This window comes from Phlebotomus papatasi, chromosome 1 (genome assembly GCF_024763615.1).
Source record: "Phlebotomus papatasi isolate M1 chromosome 1, Ppap_2.1, whole genome shotgun sequence".
In the NCBI taxonomy this organism is placed as follows: domain Eukaryota; kingdom Metazoa; phylum Arthropoda; class Insecta; order Diptera; family Psychodidae; genus Phlebotomus; species Phlebotomus papatasi.
The window spans coordinates 43,077,855-43,092,911 of record NC_077222.1 but is presented as its reverse complement, the minus strand read 5'-3'; the positions used below and the strand labels follow the sequence as shown (position 1 = coordinate 43,092,911).

At 33.2% G+C, this 15,057-nt stretch overlaps 1 protein-coding gene across 2 annotated transcripts in view; it reads right to left on the bottom strand.

The window, feature by feature from the left end:
- Positions 1 to 15,057, bottom strand: part of LOC129809630 (alpha-2C adrenergic receptor-like) — a 97,365-nt gene that overhangs the window by 77,807 nt on the left and 4,501 nt on the right. The window contains exon 1 of one of the 2 annotated variants that reach the window (XM_055859591.1): positions 284 to 560. The exons of the other annotated variant lie outside the window; for it this stretch is intronic. The gene's annotated coding sequence lies outside the window, so the exon portion shown is untranslated. Of the gene's footprint in view, positions 1 to 283; positions 561 to 15,057 lie in introns of those variants that run through there. 2 annotated transcript variants of the gene reach the window in all.

Sequence of the window (15,057 nt, the reverse complement as noted above, 5' to 3'; positions counted from 1 at the left end):
AATCAATTTAATCGGTGATCTGTTGGTGAACAGCTCACGTCTAATTTGCTTAATTTCACTGAAGCAAAAGTTGTCTGTTTTGTTAACTTTTCACGCGTCAAACGAAGGGAAAATATGATGGGCAATTTTTGGGGGGAGTGTTCCACCTCCCATCTCCACTCTGACTCAATAACCTGGCCAGAAATATCTAAATTTTTATCAAGTAAATTATTCAATCACTACCGCATGAAATTCTCAAGAACAAAAAAATACAAAAGCATAGAGAAGACTTCTCTGTACTTACGCATGATGCTCATATTCAGGGGGACCACCAGCTCACGTGAAACGACATTTACGTGGATTAAAAGAAAAGCACATTGTATCTCATATATGCCTGAGATCACGTCTTTCCAGTCCCGTCACCTCGCGATTTTCCTCCGTTTGAAGCACTGGATTTGAGAAACCGGGGGGAAGGGTTGTGATCGTGGTCTGTATGCAAACTCGCCTGTGACACATTCGAAACGTAACTAAATGGTGAAAACGCTCGAAGGAAAAGTCGCGTGAGAAAAGTGAGCACAAGACTTTTCTCTGTATTGGTGGATGGAAAATTGTTCTCTCTTCTACCAGCCCAGAACCCCAGAGTCATTTCCAATCCAACGTGTTCAACTACACAAGCAACGTGCACTTGAATCTCTCTCTAGCTCTCCCACCAAATCCATCCGAGAGAGTAATATGCATATATATATTTTTACTGAACAATATTTGGGAAAATACCTACTGGCCTATATATGTTTGTACTACGGCATGAGATGGTACAATTTGCCGATACATGCGCACAAAATCCACCCCCCAAAGTCACAATATATTCTCCCTCTCTGTTATGTAGTCTGTTCTCTCTTGGCGGAAAAGCTCCCCTCGAACTTTACCACCCATCAAACAGTCGAGAGGGTGATAAAAGTGACGTCGGAAGAATGTCGTATAGGACCAAAACATCACTGAGAAAAAATATATATGTATGTCGAAAGATTTTGCGAATTGAGCAAATTAAGTTAGCAAGAAAACCCGCAGCAGTGACTACGAATTCATTAATATCGTCATTTCAGCCTCAATTTTGCCAATAAAGATGAAGATAAATAAAGATTTGGTAATCCACAGTGAATATTTCAAAATAAAAGTGTCAATTTATTCCGGATATAAAGCCAATGAAGAGCATATTGTAACTTATTGGAGTATGAGATTTGTTCCAATCAAATTTCTAAAACTTCTATATATTTTATTTTAGTACCGAAACTTCAAATCCGTGAATTGGTTTCCAAAATCTCAATTTCGGAAATTTCGTTCTTCATGTATTTTGTCCACAAATTTTGATTACATTCCATTAAATCTTTGAAAATAATTAGGAAGGGTTGGGGCGGTTTCAGAAAGCGAAATTACCGAAGACGTTAGTCGATCATTTATAGTTCAGATCAGGGCAAAGAATAAAGAGTAATTGCAACCTATAATCGGAAATTACCTGTCTTTTTTACATATTTTAAATTTCATTAAAACTGCAAATGGAAAATGAAAAAAATAACACATTTTTCTCTCTAACGCTTCTTAAACCAAAGACTAAAATTATTCTTTTGTGAAAAGTCTTAAATTTCTGAACTAGTTTGTATAAGCTAATCTACAATCGGTTGTTCAATTCTAATTTAAAAAATATTATAAATAACTTTGACAAAATAATAGTTTCAAAATGGCTGATTAACTACTTGAAATTGATTACAAACCCGTTTTTTGCCAGAAAATTGGGGCAGAATGTGAAAAGTTGCAATTAATTCATCAACAACATAGTATTTTCGTTTCTAAAAGAAACCGATCTTTAACATAAGACATAGTCTAATTTTACTGTAAAAAAATTAGAATTAAATTAGATTAATGGTAAAGCACGTCTTCCCTTAGAAATATGCGATAAGATATCGGATATCTCTGTAACCCCAAACCGATGTAACTCCACTTTCCCCTAATTGCTTTTCTTTTGCTTTTTACACATTTCAGACATTTTAGACCCAGCACTGGGACAAGTTTTAACAACCTTCATAAAAAAATCGTTTAAGCTTGTCTTATGAAAGCTACTGTTCCTGATTTGAATCTCAACAAATTTCTGATGACATAAATGAATATCGAATATAATTATCGAATCACAATAAATGAATATCGTCATGATGAAAATATTTTGCTTCAATCAAGAAAAATATTTCCTTGATACGAAAAATTTTATAAGTTTTTAACAGAATTTTTATTGATGTTTATTTCTTTTTAATTTTATTACCTTTTTCTATCATTCTAAATATAATCACGAAGACCTTTCATTTCCTTTAGCAATGGCAAGTTTTAGGTGAGTTTATGAGATATGAATTGTCCCCGTGGATTTCATTTCTAAATTTTTAATTTCCTAATTAATAATTTATACAAAGTATTTATGACAACGGTTGCACAGCATTCCATAATGAAATTCCGAATCCATAAAACATAATCTTAAAGAGAAAAATTACTGATGGGGCATATCTTTTTCTTGCTTAGAAAATTTATTTGATGGTATGAAATTTTTTTTGCGTATGGAACAACTGTTTTTAACACTAAAATACAGTTTTAAATTTCTGATTCCCATATAAACAAATTTAATTATAAACTTCAATTTTCACATTTCTTAGGACCGGGTATTGTGTTTGTAAAGTCGATATCGTATATGAAAAGCAGCAAATGTTTTTTTTTTTTTTTTGAAATAAAAAAAAAATCTTGGAGATAATAAATTATCGCTTGATGCAGTGCCTAGAGGCAGCTTGACTTGGATGTATTGCTTCCCGAATATGACAAAAACATCCTAAATGTCACCATCATTGAAACTGTTTATGTATGTTTAAAGGATACCAATCTCCCATCGATCACAAAATGTGTCAGTTTCTTTATTGTCATGAATTGCTTTGACTAGATGCTTTCTATCCTAAAAATTTTCTATCCCAGACGACATTCAAATTTATTGCGAATATTTCCCAAAAAGTATAATTTATGCAACAAGTTTTCAATAGCTTTGAAATTTTACCTCTCTTTTTTCTTGTTGTACTTTGGGTTGTTTGTGTGCCAGAATGGTATCCTTAATCCTCAATATTTATACCCTAAGAAAATTTCTACCCTTCGTCAATGTCCAGAAGATATTCTTCTTCTCCTTGAAAATTCAATTTTAGAGGTGCTATGAATGGAAAATTCTGGTTTGTTCCGATTGCAGCTAAAAGTTAGGCGATTGCTCTTTCAAATAGTTTGAACTATTGATTTTTGGTTCTATTATCATTTTGTCGTCGAATTAATGACGTGAATCGCATAAGTAGCTCAATATGAGACTTTTTTTTATGCAAATGCTCTCATTCAACGCATATGGTATCATATATAGCCGAAGGGAGCAAAGAGTAGATATATGTAATATGGGAATAGTAGAAGCACCAGAAGAGATGTTTAAATGGTAATTTCCATCTCTGACCCACTTTGCACTATTGTATGTCGCATTTTTCATACCCGGACTGCGAAGAATTTCAAGCAATTGTTCGCAATTTTTTGTGAACCACCCTCATAATTGATTCACCAGCTTCCATGTCTCACACAAGAAGCTCTTGGCAAAAGACAATGGCTTTGAAAGTATTAGGTAAAATTTTCAATAATCACACCTCACGATATTTCTTAGACTTGGATTAGACTCAAACTTTAACAAATTTAGTCGATTCTCACTGAGTACTGATTGCGATAATAGCAATATGGATTTAGAAATTTCCGACAGGCTTATTACCCTATTTGCAGAAATTCGTAAAAATTATAGCTAAGGGTGTTTATTATCAAAAAGAAAATTTTCCAATTTTCTAACAATAAGTTGAATAAACCAAGCTATTGTAAGCATAAATTGGACTGAAATAAAAGCTGAACTTTATTGGTCCCAGTCAAAATCCTGAAAGCCAAAATCCCGAATCCTTTAAAAGTGTCATAGCTACTCTCTCGATTGCATCGGCGCTTGCTAGAGGCAAGGGGAAATTTTCTGTGTCTTGGGAAATTATTCTACACATTATCCTCCATTATAATCCATTTTAGGATCTGAACATTCGGAATTTTGGCCCTATTGGGATTTTGGCTGCCTCCGGAACCTATCCAAAAAAACTTCAGATCCTCGATTCCTCCTAACTCGAGATATGAAATCTCAAAGTTGAAAAGTTGACTGACCTGTATCTCAAATTCTTATAACATTCATTTATTCATTTTCAATTGATTGTCCCAATCGAAATTGCGGGCCCAGGGCATCCAGATTAGTACCCTACGCCTATCGATCGTCTGCCATTTCAGGCAGATGCTAACGGTCGATCACAAGGTACTCCAAGGCAAGATCGTGAATTAAATTCACCCACCTTGTTCTAGGTCTGCACCGAGGTTCTGGTTACATCACAATCACTTGTATAACTTTTCTGGGGAATCTTTTCTAATTAACACTTTGACCTAAAGTCACTAAAGCCAGCTTTTATATCGTATAAATGCAATTCCACTTAACTGATTTCGATCATTTCTACGAAAATTATAGAGATTATTTATGTTTATTTATAGCTCATATCATTTTGTGTTCAGATTGGGGTAAGATGGGATAATTTTTAATGATCTCCATTTTAGAATGTTGAGATTTTCTCACTGCTTCAGATGGTCAAAGAGAAAAGGAAAGTCACGAAGCAGTGCAAGACTTTACATTCGAGAATACTCCTTCGTTGTTTTTTCCTTTTCCCATATAAAACTGTTTGGAAATCTCAAAGATCCAAATTAGACATGATTCCAAATTACCCCATCTTACCCTACTTTAGAACAAAAAAAAATATCCCTGCTAGGAATACTTAGACCTTTTTTTACCAGAAGCTAGAATCCATATTATCCTTGGAATCACTCGAAATATTCTGATAGAATCTCAAACGGAATTAATTGCAAAATTATTAATATCAAATAGAATAAACACAGATTAATATTATTTAAAAAAAATAACGTGTTGAATCATGAAAGGAATTGCACATTTAAAATACTTTGGAATCACATGGCTATTCCACGTTAATACCGATTCAAATTTTCGACATTGGTTACCCCATTTATTAGATAGAACCTAATTTACCCAAATTTCCAACTTTAAAATCCTTATATTCCAACTTTAATAGTATTTTTTATTATCCAAAATATAATTTTTAATAGCATCTTGAATCTTAAACTTCTAAGCAATACATTCTAAAAAATATATATAATTACTTGTAAAATCTATTATAAGATTTTGAGAAAAAAATGTAATTATATGAACTTGTAAAACAATCCAATTTTTTCGCGGTATAACTTGCATTGAATACATATTTATTGTTTGATTAGAAATTATATTTCATGCAAAATTTATGTAAATCGCAATGCAATAATAGATTCCGGGTGTTGTGTTTGTGTTCGCATGATTCCTTCCGGTATTTTGGTAATGTGTATCAACTCCTAATAAATCGATTGTCATGGTTTCTTCCACAGATTGCAGAGGATATTCAGTCGAATGTTTCGTGTATGGCTAATCTTATTATTGTAGTTCTGTTATATTATATAATATCATAAAAACATTAATCCTTGTTCTAAAAAGTCGACAGGGCATTGTACTAGTCAATTCACAACACAATTCTACTCATATTGAGAAGATTTTTTTACGTACTCCCAAAATGGGGAATTAAAATACTTAAAAAAAACTCAAGGAAATAAAGAATAGGGAAATGCATCTTGAAAAATCATTTTTTTTCTCGTGGTTTTTCTGAGTCGTCCCATATTAAAATCTCATTTGCCACAATTTGTTCTGGATTTAGCACTCGTTTTCGAATTTTTCCTACCACAGCGCCGATGGAATTTGCAGCATCTTCCGTGATGTGGCAGCTCAAGAGGCATCTCCTCGAGGCGTGCCTTAAAAAATAATGTGAGTGGCATGAGACGTGTTTAAATTCTAATGCCCAAAATCAACCCTGTCCATTTCTCCTCGCGAAACGTGACTCATCATCCAGAAAAAATTCAAAAATGCGACAAAATAAAAGGTGGCGTAAGTTTGAAATTCTTGCTTGAGCCTGATCTTAATAAATTTTAAGCAGTCTACTAAACTTGAAAAAATATGACTATAAGCCACTATCTTATACCGCAAACATCCTGCTTTTCTCTATTATAACATTAGATAGTCACAACGACTCAAAATGTACAAAGTACATGACATTTTACATTAGAAATATCCAACAAAAGAGCGTAGTAACAATCCACATTAAAAAAAACTGCTCTCTCTTGGAGTTCGAACAGTTAAAAAAATGTTAATTTTTTGCTCGAAATTAATAGAGAGAGCATTATTCTAGATACAATTTCCAGATTATTCAAAAATTCTCACTTTCACTTCTGGACACACATCAAACCTTTTCTAAAAGAACAAGTTCTTGTTATTCGTCCGTCCATTCGTCTAGGGGAAAGTGCCCATTCTTTCAACGGTCCCAAGCTTTATAATGACTCAATTTTTTCTAAGTTTTTCAATAAATATGACTCATCGCACCCATATTTTAAAAAGTAGGGGAAAGTGTCCTGTTTTTAAAATATATTCCAGAGTCACATTTATTCAGAAATATAGGAAAAATTTAGTCATTATAAAGCTTGGAACCGTGCAAAGCATGGGCACTTTCCCCTACTCTGAACAGAATTAAAGAACAAATGGTTAGGGATAGCGACTTGTCACCATCAGAACCCCCAACAAAAGCTGACGAGCCGACCTTTACATAATTAAAATTACGTTGTTTTTTCCCTAACCCTTTCCCTTTCCATCCAAGGCAATGATTGTAAACTTTATTTCGAAAACGTGTCGCGTTGCCCTTTTTAATTTTTTTGAAAGGTTAAGCCAGATTAAATTCATTATTTATGAGTTTTCAAAATGCTCTTATAAAATTTAATAGTAATACCTAAAGTATTTTCTTAATTAAATAAATAAGTCACTAATAAAGAAAGATTATTATAATGAAAAGCTAGAGGAAAATTTAGAATTATACCTATTTTGTACCGTTTAGAGAGTAAGAAACTTGAAAATCTATTCTAATAGAAAAGGCAAAATAATGAAAAAGGTCATACTAGTTACATTTTATTACAGAGGGAGGTAAGGAGAAAAAGAAAAAAGACGTCTAGAGATAACGTTTTTGTATTGGGGGTCATCGAAGGCCGGAAATTAATATCTCTTCTAGCAGTAAAATAAATGTACTTTAGTCAGATTACTTTAAATCTGGATATTTCTTGAACTTGAAAATAAATATAATGTTCTTAATTTCATGCTTTCTAGGTTTAAACCGATTCCCTAAAAAAGCTATACAAGCCATTATGGGGAGTCGTCGACATTCGGGCAGACCTAGAACAAGGTGGCTGAGTCAAATTCAGAATCTTGCCTGGGAACGCCTTGGGATTGATCGTGAACACCTTCCTAGAGTAGCTGAGAATCGACAGGCGTGGGCTGCTAAACCAGATGACTTAAGCCCGAGACCCCATTAGAGATAAGCGGTTGAAAATGATGATGATAGGCTTAAACAATTTTACACAATCTGCGATTCTACTCTTAATAATATAAAGGAAATTAGAACTGCCGTACTCAAATCGAAGATCGAAGGGTCTACAATTTAACCCACTATTAGGAAAATGTCCATTAAGAAATTTTTACTATGAAACTAAATAGCCCCTCAGCTTTCGTGTTTTGAACTAAAAATACCGAAATTTCACTATCAAACGCAGAAGTAAATATTTATCCAAGCGGGAAACGAACTTGTTGAATTTTCTCATGAAAAGGTGCGAGGGAAAATGTTATGGCATTCAGTAAGTAGATTTATAATTGGAAAATGTATGGGGAAATATGCATTTTATTAACAAACAGAAAATTGCTATGGCGCCAAAACCCATGGCAATTGATTCTATAGGTATTGTTAATTTTGATGGGTGGTTTAGTGGGCACAAAAAAAATAGCGGATAATTAACCTCGGTGTCGTGCTGCAAATATGCAAATTAAATCCAACAACGTTTCCACCCAAAATGCAAATTGCAGCGGGATTTAAAATTTCAACAAAGTTTCACAAAGTGGCATAGGTACTTGTTGATTATTATAGAGTTTTAGTACTTGAAATTACAGATATATGTATATAGTGGCACCGGAAGTTAACGTAAATACCTATTTTCATAACAACAACACTCTCTTTCTCATTTTGTTGAAAACTTAAACTCTGAAAGTGCACAAATAGTAATTGTGCGGCTGAAAGTTGAGCAAAAACTTTTGAAAATTTTCCTACAATTTCCATTGGGAAAAGAACCATAGTACTTAAAGTGAAAGGTAAGATGTTTACTTCACGATTTCGTGCTCATATATCGTTGAAGCAAACACCAAAATTCACCCTTAGAAGGTGTCACAATAAAATACTTTGAAGGCTAAAGGCGAAAATTAATCTTGAAAATTTATAACAGTCAACCCGGAGTGTCAATAAATTGAAATTTATTGCACTCTGCACAATACTCGTTTTCCCGACTCTTTTCTCCCGGGGTCAACACACTGTGGAAAGCATTGGGTGGTATGAGAAGAATATTTCCAATGGAAGGGGGTTAAGAACTAATAATAGAAAGCACGATAGTTTGCAACTACAAGTTACCAAAATAGACATTACACAATTTTTAGTTGGAAAGAAAATCCATCATAAACAGTGCATTTTGGTGTTTAGTCAGAACCAAATAATTAGCATATAATTAAATATTTATAGCACTTCAAGTTCTTGAAAATCCGTCGCTCATTCATATTCATGATGTTTTAGCAAACACGCATATTTCAAAGTGCTTTAATTTTTGTATACAATGTTGGTTATTTTTTGCATACTTCAAACAAATCAGCTAAATATACACAAACAAAAATTAGCAAAAACAGATATGTACAATTAGATAAAGACTGAAATTAATTAACAAATTAATCTTTACTAAGATTTCAACAAAATAGTCAAGCTTTTTCTTCAAATGAAAAATTTGGAAATTTGAGATTGCAAAACGACGGAGTTTTGCGAATTGTTCGACATGACAGTGCTCTACGTGAATTAGATTTAAACTGGTTTATAAATTTTCAAAAAACACCCAAATATCAATATATGTTTTTAGTTATATTGAGATTTTTTTACCATATCCTTTTTAGAAAGAATTTGCAAAGCCCATCGCAGACCGCCCAGAAGCCCTATCACGCAATATGGATGCTTCATTCGTGCTCTCGATTTTTCCGTTCTACAATGGGGGTCATTTTACTACGTTTTACATTAGGGTAAGGGCTCATAATTTAGACCAGTCTACTTATAATCATCGATGTTCCAAGTTTGAAGTGCGATATTTTCAATACTAATTGACTTTTTTTGTTACTCTCTTTTCAGAAGGATTGTTTAGAAACTTGGCAAGCTATTTATCATCTCATTTTTACTAAAATTAGTTTTAATACGATTAAAAATGAATTGATATGTAGAGGTGAATTTGACTCTTATTTTGGACAACTTGGTTATTAATTTGGACAGCTAATCCGCCTCAAGAGGATGCCCATTGTTCTTCATTTCATGAACCAATCTTACCAAGTCCTCTTCCTGCTCATGTAAGGGAAAGGTAGAATGTCACATGAAGCCCAGAAACTTTCCATATCATTCATTAAAGTGAGTTGACTTCGATACTCCAAGTACGTGCGGATTCGCTCATTCACTAGCCTTTTCGGGAGCCTTTCAAGGCATTTCTCGCTACATCTCTTTCGTAAAGATGATGCTTCTTTGTTTCTCCAGGCATTTGTCCAACCTAGTCATCACAAAAGCTAAGAGTTCACGAAATTTCGTGAGACAAACACCTGTCCAAAATAAGGAGTATCACCTTACTGGTAAATGTCTTAAAAAATTTCCCTTTTTTCACACGAAAAATCTAATTTACAAGGCAAATCTCACTTCAGATCAAATCAACAAGTCACTACTTATATGAATCAACACAATATTCAATGAATTTTCAATAATATCACTCAAAAAAAAAAGCGAAAAAATATTGTTAGTGCATCACCACAGCTAAATAACACTGAAGTAAACACGAAGTTCTGTCATATTTCTCGTAAGCAATTGCTCACACTGAATTTTCAACAAAGCAATTTCAACTCAAATCATATTCAAAATTTAACGTATTTAGTGTTAAAATCTTCCAAAAAGAACAAATATTTAGATAAAATTCATTATTCATCAAATATTGGAATAAAAATCCATCATTTTAATCAATTTAGTTTTAGTGTCCAATTTTATCCTCAAAGTGTCCAAAATAAGAAACTGGACAAAATTATAAGCCTTTCCCCTATATGAAATGTGAAAATGTCCCCTTTCTAGACTTTCAGTTTTTCCACTGGTCTTAGAACTGCGAGAGTCGAATCAAGGATCACATCGCCAAAGAGTTTACTTACCAAGTGGATAAGTACGGCCCACGAGTTCTCGAGAATCCGCATTTAGCTAAACTTCTTTACAATATCAACTTCTATAGTTCAAGATAACATATACTTTCGAGCGGCATGATTGTTTAATGGTTTCTTCAACGGTTTTGTTCAGTTCACATGGTTCATACTCATTACAATTTGTCGAATGTGACGAGACTCAATTCTTCTATATACCATCTATATTTGAGAACTATTGCAAGTAAAAATTGCCACTTTTCAGCAAATTTGTACCAAATCCTTATCAGATAGCGTGGTACTACTTTTGTAAGTACCGTACGTCCCGTCCGTTTTCTTAATGAATTGACAAATAAATTTTTTTTTAACAACTCATTCTCTTCGTAATGACTTTTTTTTAATACTTCCAGTGGGGATCTCAGTTGCGCAATAGACAAGACCATTGTCTTTTGGGCGGTGAGATCTCTGACTCGACTCTTACAGTTGTGAGTTCTAGTCCTTACCGGTGCCAAGAATTTAATGTCTTGAAAAAGATATTTTCACAGCGATAAATCATAATAAAATACCCCGCTTTTGCCCATAAAACTCCAGGAACACGGAAAAAGCATTCACTATACGGAGAAGACGCTCCTGGGCGATCTACGATCAATAGATTCTTCTAACATGCGCACATTGTAATAATTAAAATTGAAAAACAAATAGTGTCTCGATACGATTAATAATAAATATTTGCTATCTTATGGTCTATATCAATCATAAGTTCCAGTTATTTAGTACATAAAATTTTCCTACTCTTGCTTGTTCTGATTAAAAAAAAACAGAGATTCAACAAATATAAGGTAAAGTGCCCTCAAGTCGACCGGTTCCTCAATTCGACCGGTAGAGTTATATATTCAATTTATTTACATTTGCACTAATATTTGGCGTATCAACATTAATAAGTCAATTATTCCATAAATAAATACGAATCAGTGACAATTTTATAGAAATTCACCATCAAATATTCAAATATTGACCACCGGCTGAGTCGAGGAACAGGTCAACTCGGGGGCACTTTACCTTATTTAAGTATATATCACAAATTTAGGCAAATAATGTTAAAATACTTTTGTAGTACATCAATTAAGTACAGCAATTGTAGTACAGCAATTTAGAGAACCTCCACAAAATCGACTTTTAGAAAATGATTAGAAAATCACATTTCTTTCGAGATAGAGGAAAATAGTCTTCTGGAATGTTGTAGAGCAGTAAATTTCCTATAAGAACATAATTATTATAAAACGTTTAAATTTCTCTCAGAGCTCGTGAAAGAATTAAATATGCGTTTTTACAAGTTTTTCCCCAGTCTCCCCTATAGCCTATTTTTTGAATACTTACTAGAATTCATAGTGGAACTCAATCTAAATACATCGATAAATTCATCAGAATGTCACGTTACATATATTTAAGACTTATTTCTCACTTTAATTAGTTTAAATTTTACACACGGCAATATCTTTAATTTATAATAAAATTAATGTTCAACTCTAGTAAATATTTATATTCTTTTTATTTGTAAACCGACACCCCCCTGACTTACAGGTTGAGTCCTAATTGTGGCATTTCAGTGTATACTGAAAAAGATACCATGGGAAGATTTACAAGCAAAAAAGTCCCGTCCAATGTAAAATTTTCAAATAATGTAAATGATATCAAAAGGAAAGGTACATGTTGGTGTGTGGTAGAAGTTTTGGAGAGGCAAAAAAGCGGGAAAATCCTCCACAGTGGCTTCTTCAAAAAAAAAACTTCAAATAAAATACAATTTTTATTACCTGGTGAAAAACAAACAGAGAGACATATAGATATTCGCGAGGGAAAATACCCAAGAAATTTTTCTTCACTTTTTCAACACTTTTTGTTTTGTTTCCGACTTTTGCTGTTGTAAAACTCCACACACTCGACAGAACACGAAAGTTTTTCTGTGAAAGTCGGATGTAAATTAGACTTCTTTCACCCTCAAGCATAATGGATGCCATTGTAACGAAAGAATTTAAAAACTTGAAATTTTTACTTCACTTTAGTCTTTAGAGAAGAGCCTCAATGGATGGGTGAATTCTTTTCCGACAATCACTTTTAGTAGAATAGATGGGGAACGCTCCGTAGGATTTAGATCCTTGCAATTGTTGAAAGCTGCCGCATGAATAAAGGTAAGAAAAGGTAAATAATTTTTTTCTCCCCACCAAAACTCTATATACATCTTCTATACACAACTTTTTTGTGACTCTTTTTATTTTTTGAGCAAATTAGTAGAAAAAAGGGTCTTCTTATGGGTATTACTTTCTTTCACATAAAATGAGACCCTTTTTCCAATCCTTTCCACATTACATTATACCATATGGGTTGAAGCGGTTGAAGCCATCTACGTAAAGCATACAACAAGGTAAACGCATTATTGAAGGTTTTTTTTTTGTGAATAAAAATCCTCTACTGCATCATTCATCTTTTATGCAGAATGTGGTCCAGTGAATTTTAATGGAAGTTATACGAAGCTACTGTCGCAATGATTTGAATTTCTAAAATTTCTTTTTCCCATGCTTGTTTAAATATTTTATAATTCGCTACATTAATCGTTTGTAGCAAAAATAGTAGAGGAAGACTTCAAAACTTCACGCGCTCATCAGCAATATTTTGGCATTAAATTCCTTAATTAATCTGACAAATCTAACCTATGATGACAATATAATTTGACAGCTCATCCTTAAGCCATACTTTTCTTTAAAAAAAATTGGACCGCTGCGAAATTGATAACGTGAATCACGTACAAAGGTATAAACTTGGCTGAACCTTCGAACAAATCACTACTGAATTTTCATTCGTAAGAGATTTTTTTTCCATATTGGGAGAATCTATTCAGTTTGTGTAATCAGAAAAAAAAAATCAAAAAAATTTTGTGCATAATTTTGATTGCAAAGTATCAAAGACGGTTTAACAGTAATTCTAATCAAAATAATGATTAGACTACAGTAACATCAGGTTCTCACTAAGGCGCTATAAAGCTTAAGCTGTAAGTCTGTCTAGGGCATTACCCTAACTCATAATTAATTTATAATAATTTTATAATTTTATATATAATTATATATAATAAAAATAAATTATAATAATAATAAAAAAGGCCTTTAAGGGGCTATTCCATAAAAAAATATTAAAAAAAGAATAGTTCGGTATTTAAATTTCATTCTACTTCTTGGTTACGCACTATATTTGCATAATGAGAGTCTCATTCATAATGTTATTTCGTTATGGACTGAAATTATTTTAAAAAACTGAAAAAACATGATTTTGGAGATAATGGAGAGGAAAAGGGAAAAAAGACAATCCGAAGTAATAGGTCCACTTATAGGGGGGTCATTGAAGACCGGAAGCCGGGAACATATTTAACGCCAAGTAAAAAACACCGAAAAAAATTATTCAAAATTCATAGGTGTGTTTGGACGAAATGTTCGCCTGAACTACCACCAAAACATATCTAAAAATAGTTGGGCCAATTTTGAGAAAAACTGAAAAAGCATGGTCTTTATGAGATAGAGGGGGATAGGGGAAATAGGAAAATAGACCGTCCACGATAACGTTCACATATGGGAGGGGGGGGTCATCGAAGATTGAAGGTCAATATCTCTTACCATTTGACCTCTAACTCGGGAACTTAAGGACAAGTAAAAAAATAATTTCCGAAATAAATATGCAAAAAATGGTACTTGACCGATTCATTACCGATGAAGACCGATGTCGAAATTTCAATACTTTTACAAAAAATCTAAATTTAACCAAATCGATTTAAAAAATGGGCCCTCCAAATTGGTTGACCTTTGACTTTCAACAATTCAAAATGGCGAATTTTCCAGTCATAGGTATGTTTCGACTAAATCTTCGCCTGGACTAACTCTAAAACATATCCGAAAATCATTGAAAACCCTTTCGGAAATTTTGCAAAAAAACCGAAAAACCCTGGTTTTATAGAGGATGAAATGGAGTGGAGGGAAAAAAACGTCTGGAGATATTGTTTTTTTATTGGGGGTCAACGAAGACCGGAAGTTGATATCTTTGACCGTTTAAACTCTAAGATGGGGACAAGTTGGGAAAAAGCAGATTATATAACTGCACTCTTTTTGAGTTCGATGAGCAGTAAAATGGAGAAACTTTTGTAGGAACGTTTTAATATCGTATCTCTGAAAAGTTTGTTGAAGATACAAAGAAAGAGGAGAGAAAAGCTAACCTAATTCACATAAGCCCGCAATCTAGAGGTGAGCAGTTGAAAATTATTAAATTAAATGGTACTACAACTTCAGGTGTACACAATGATGATTCCCAGGATCACCTTGGTGCAAATGGATATAATCCATTCTTTAACATACCTCTACAAACAACAGACAGTAGATATGCAAAACCACTTCAAAACGCGATGAGTCAATAAACTCCAATATTTAATCTATATTTTATTTGTGCATGGAAATCTAATAAGGGAAATGACAATTGCACCGGGTAGAGATAAGATCAAAACGGGAGGTCTGTGTAAAATATACCCCTAATTCAACAAGGTTCTA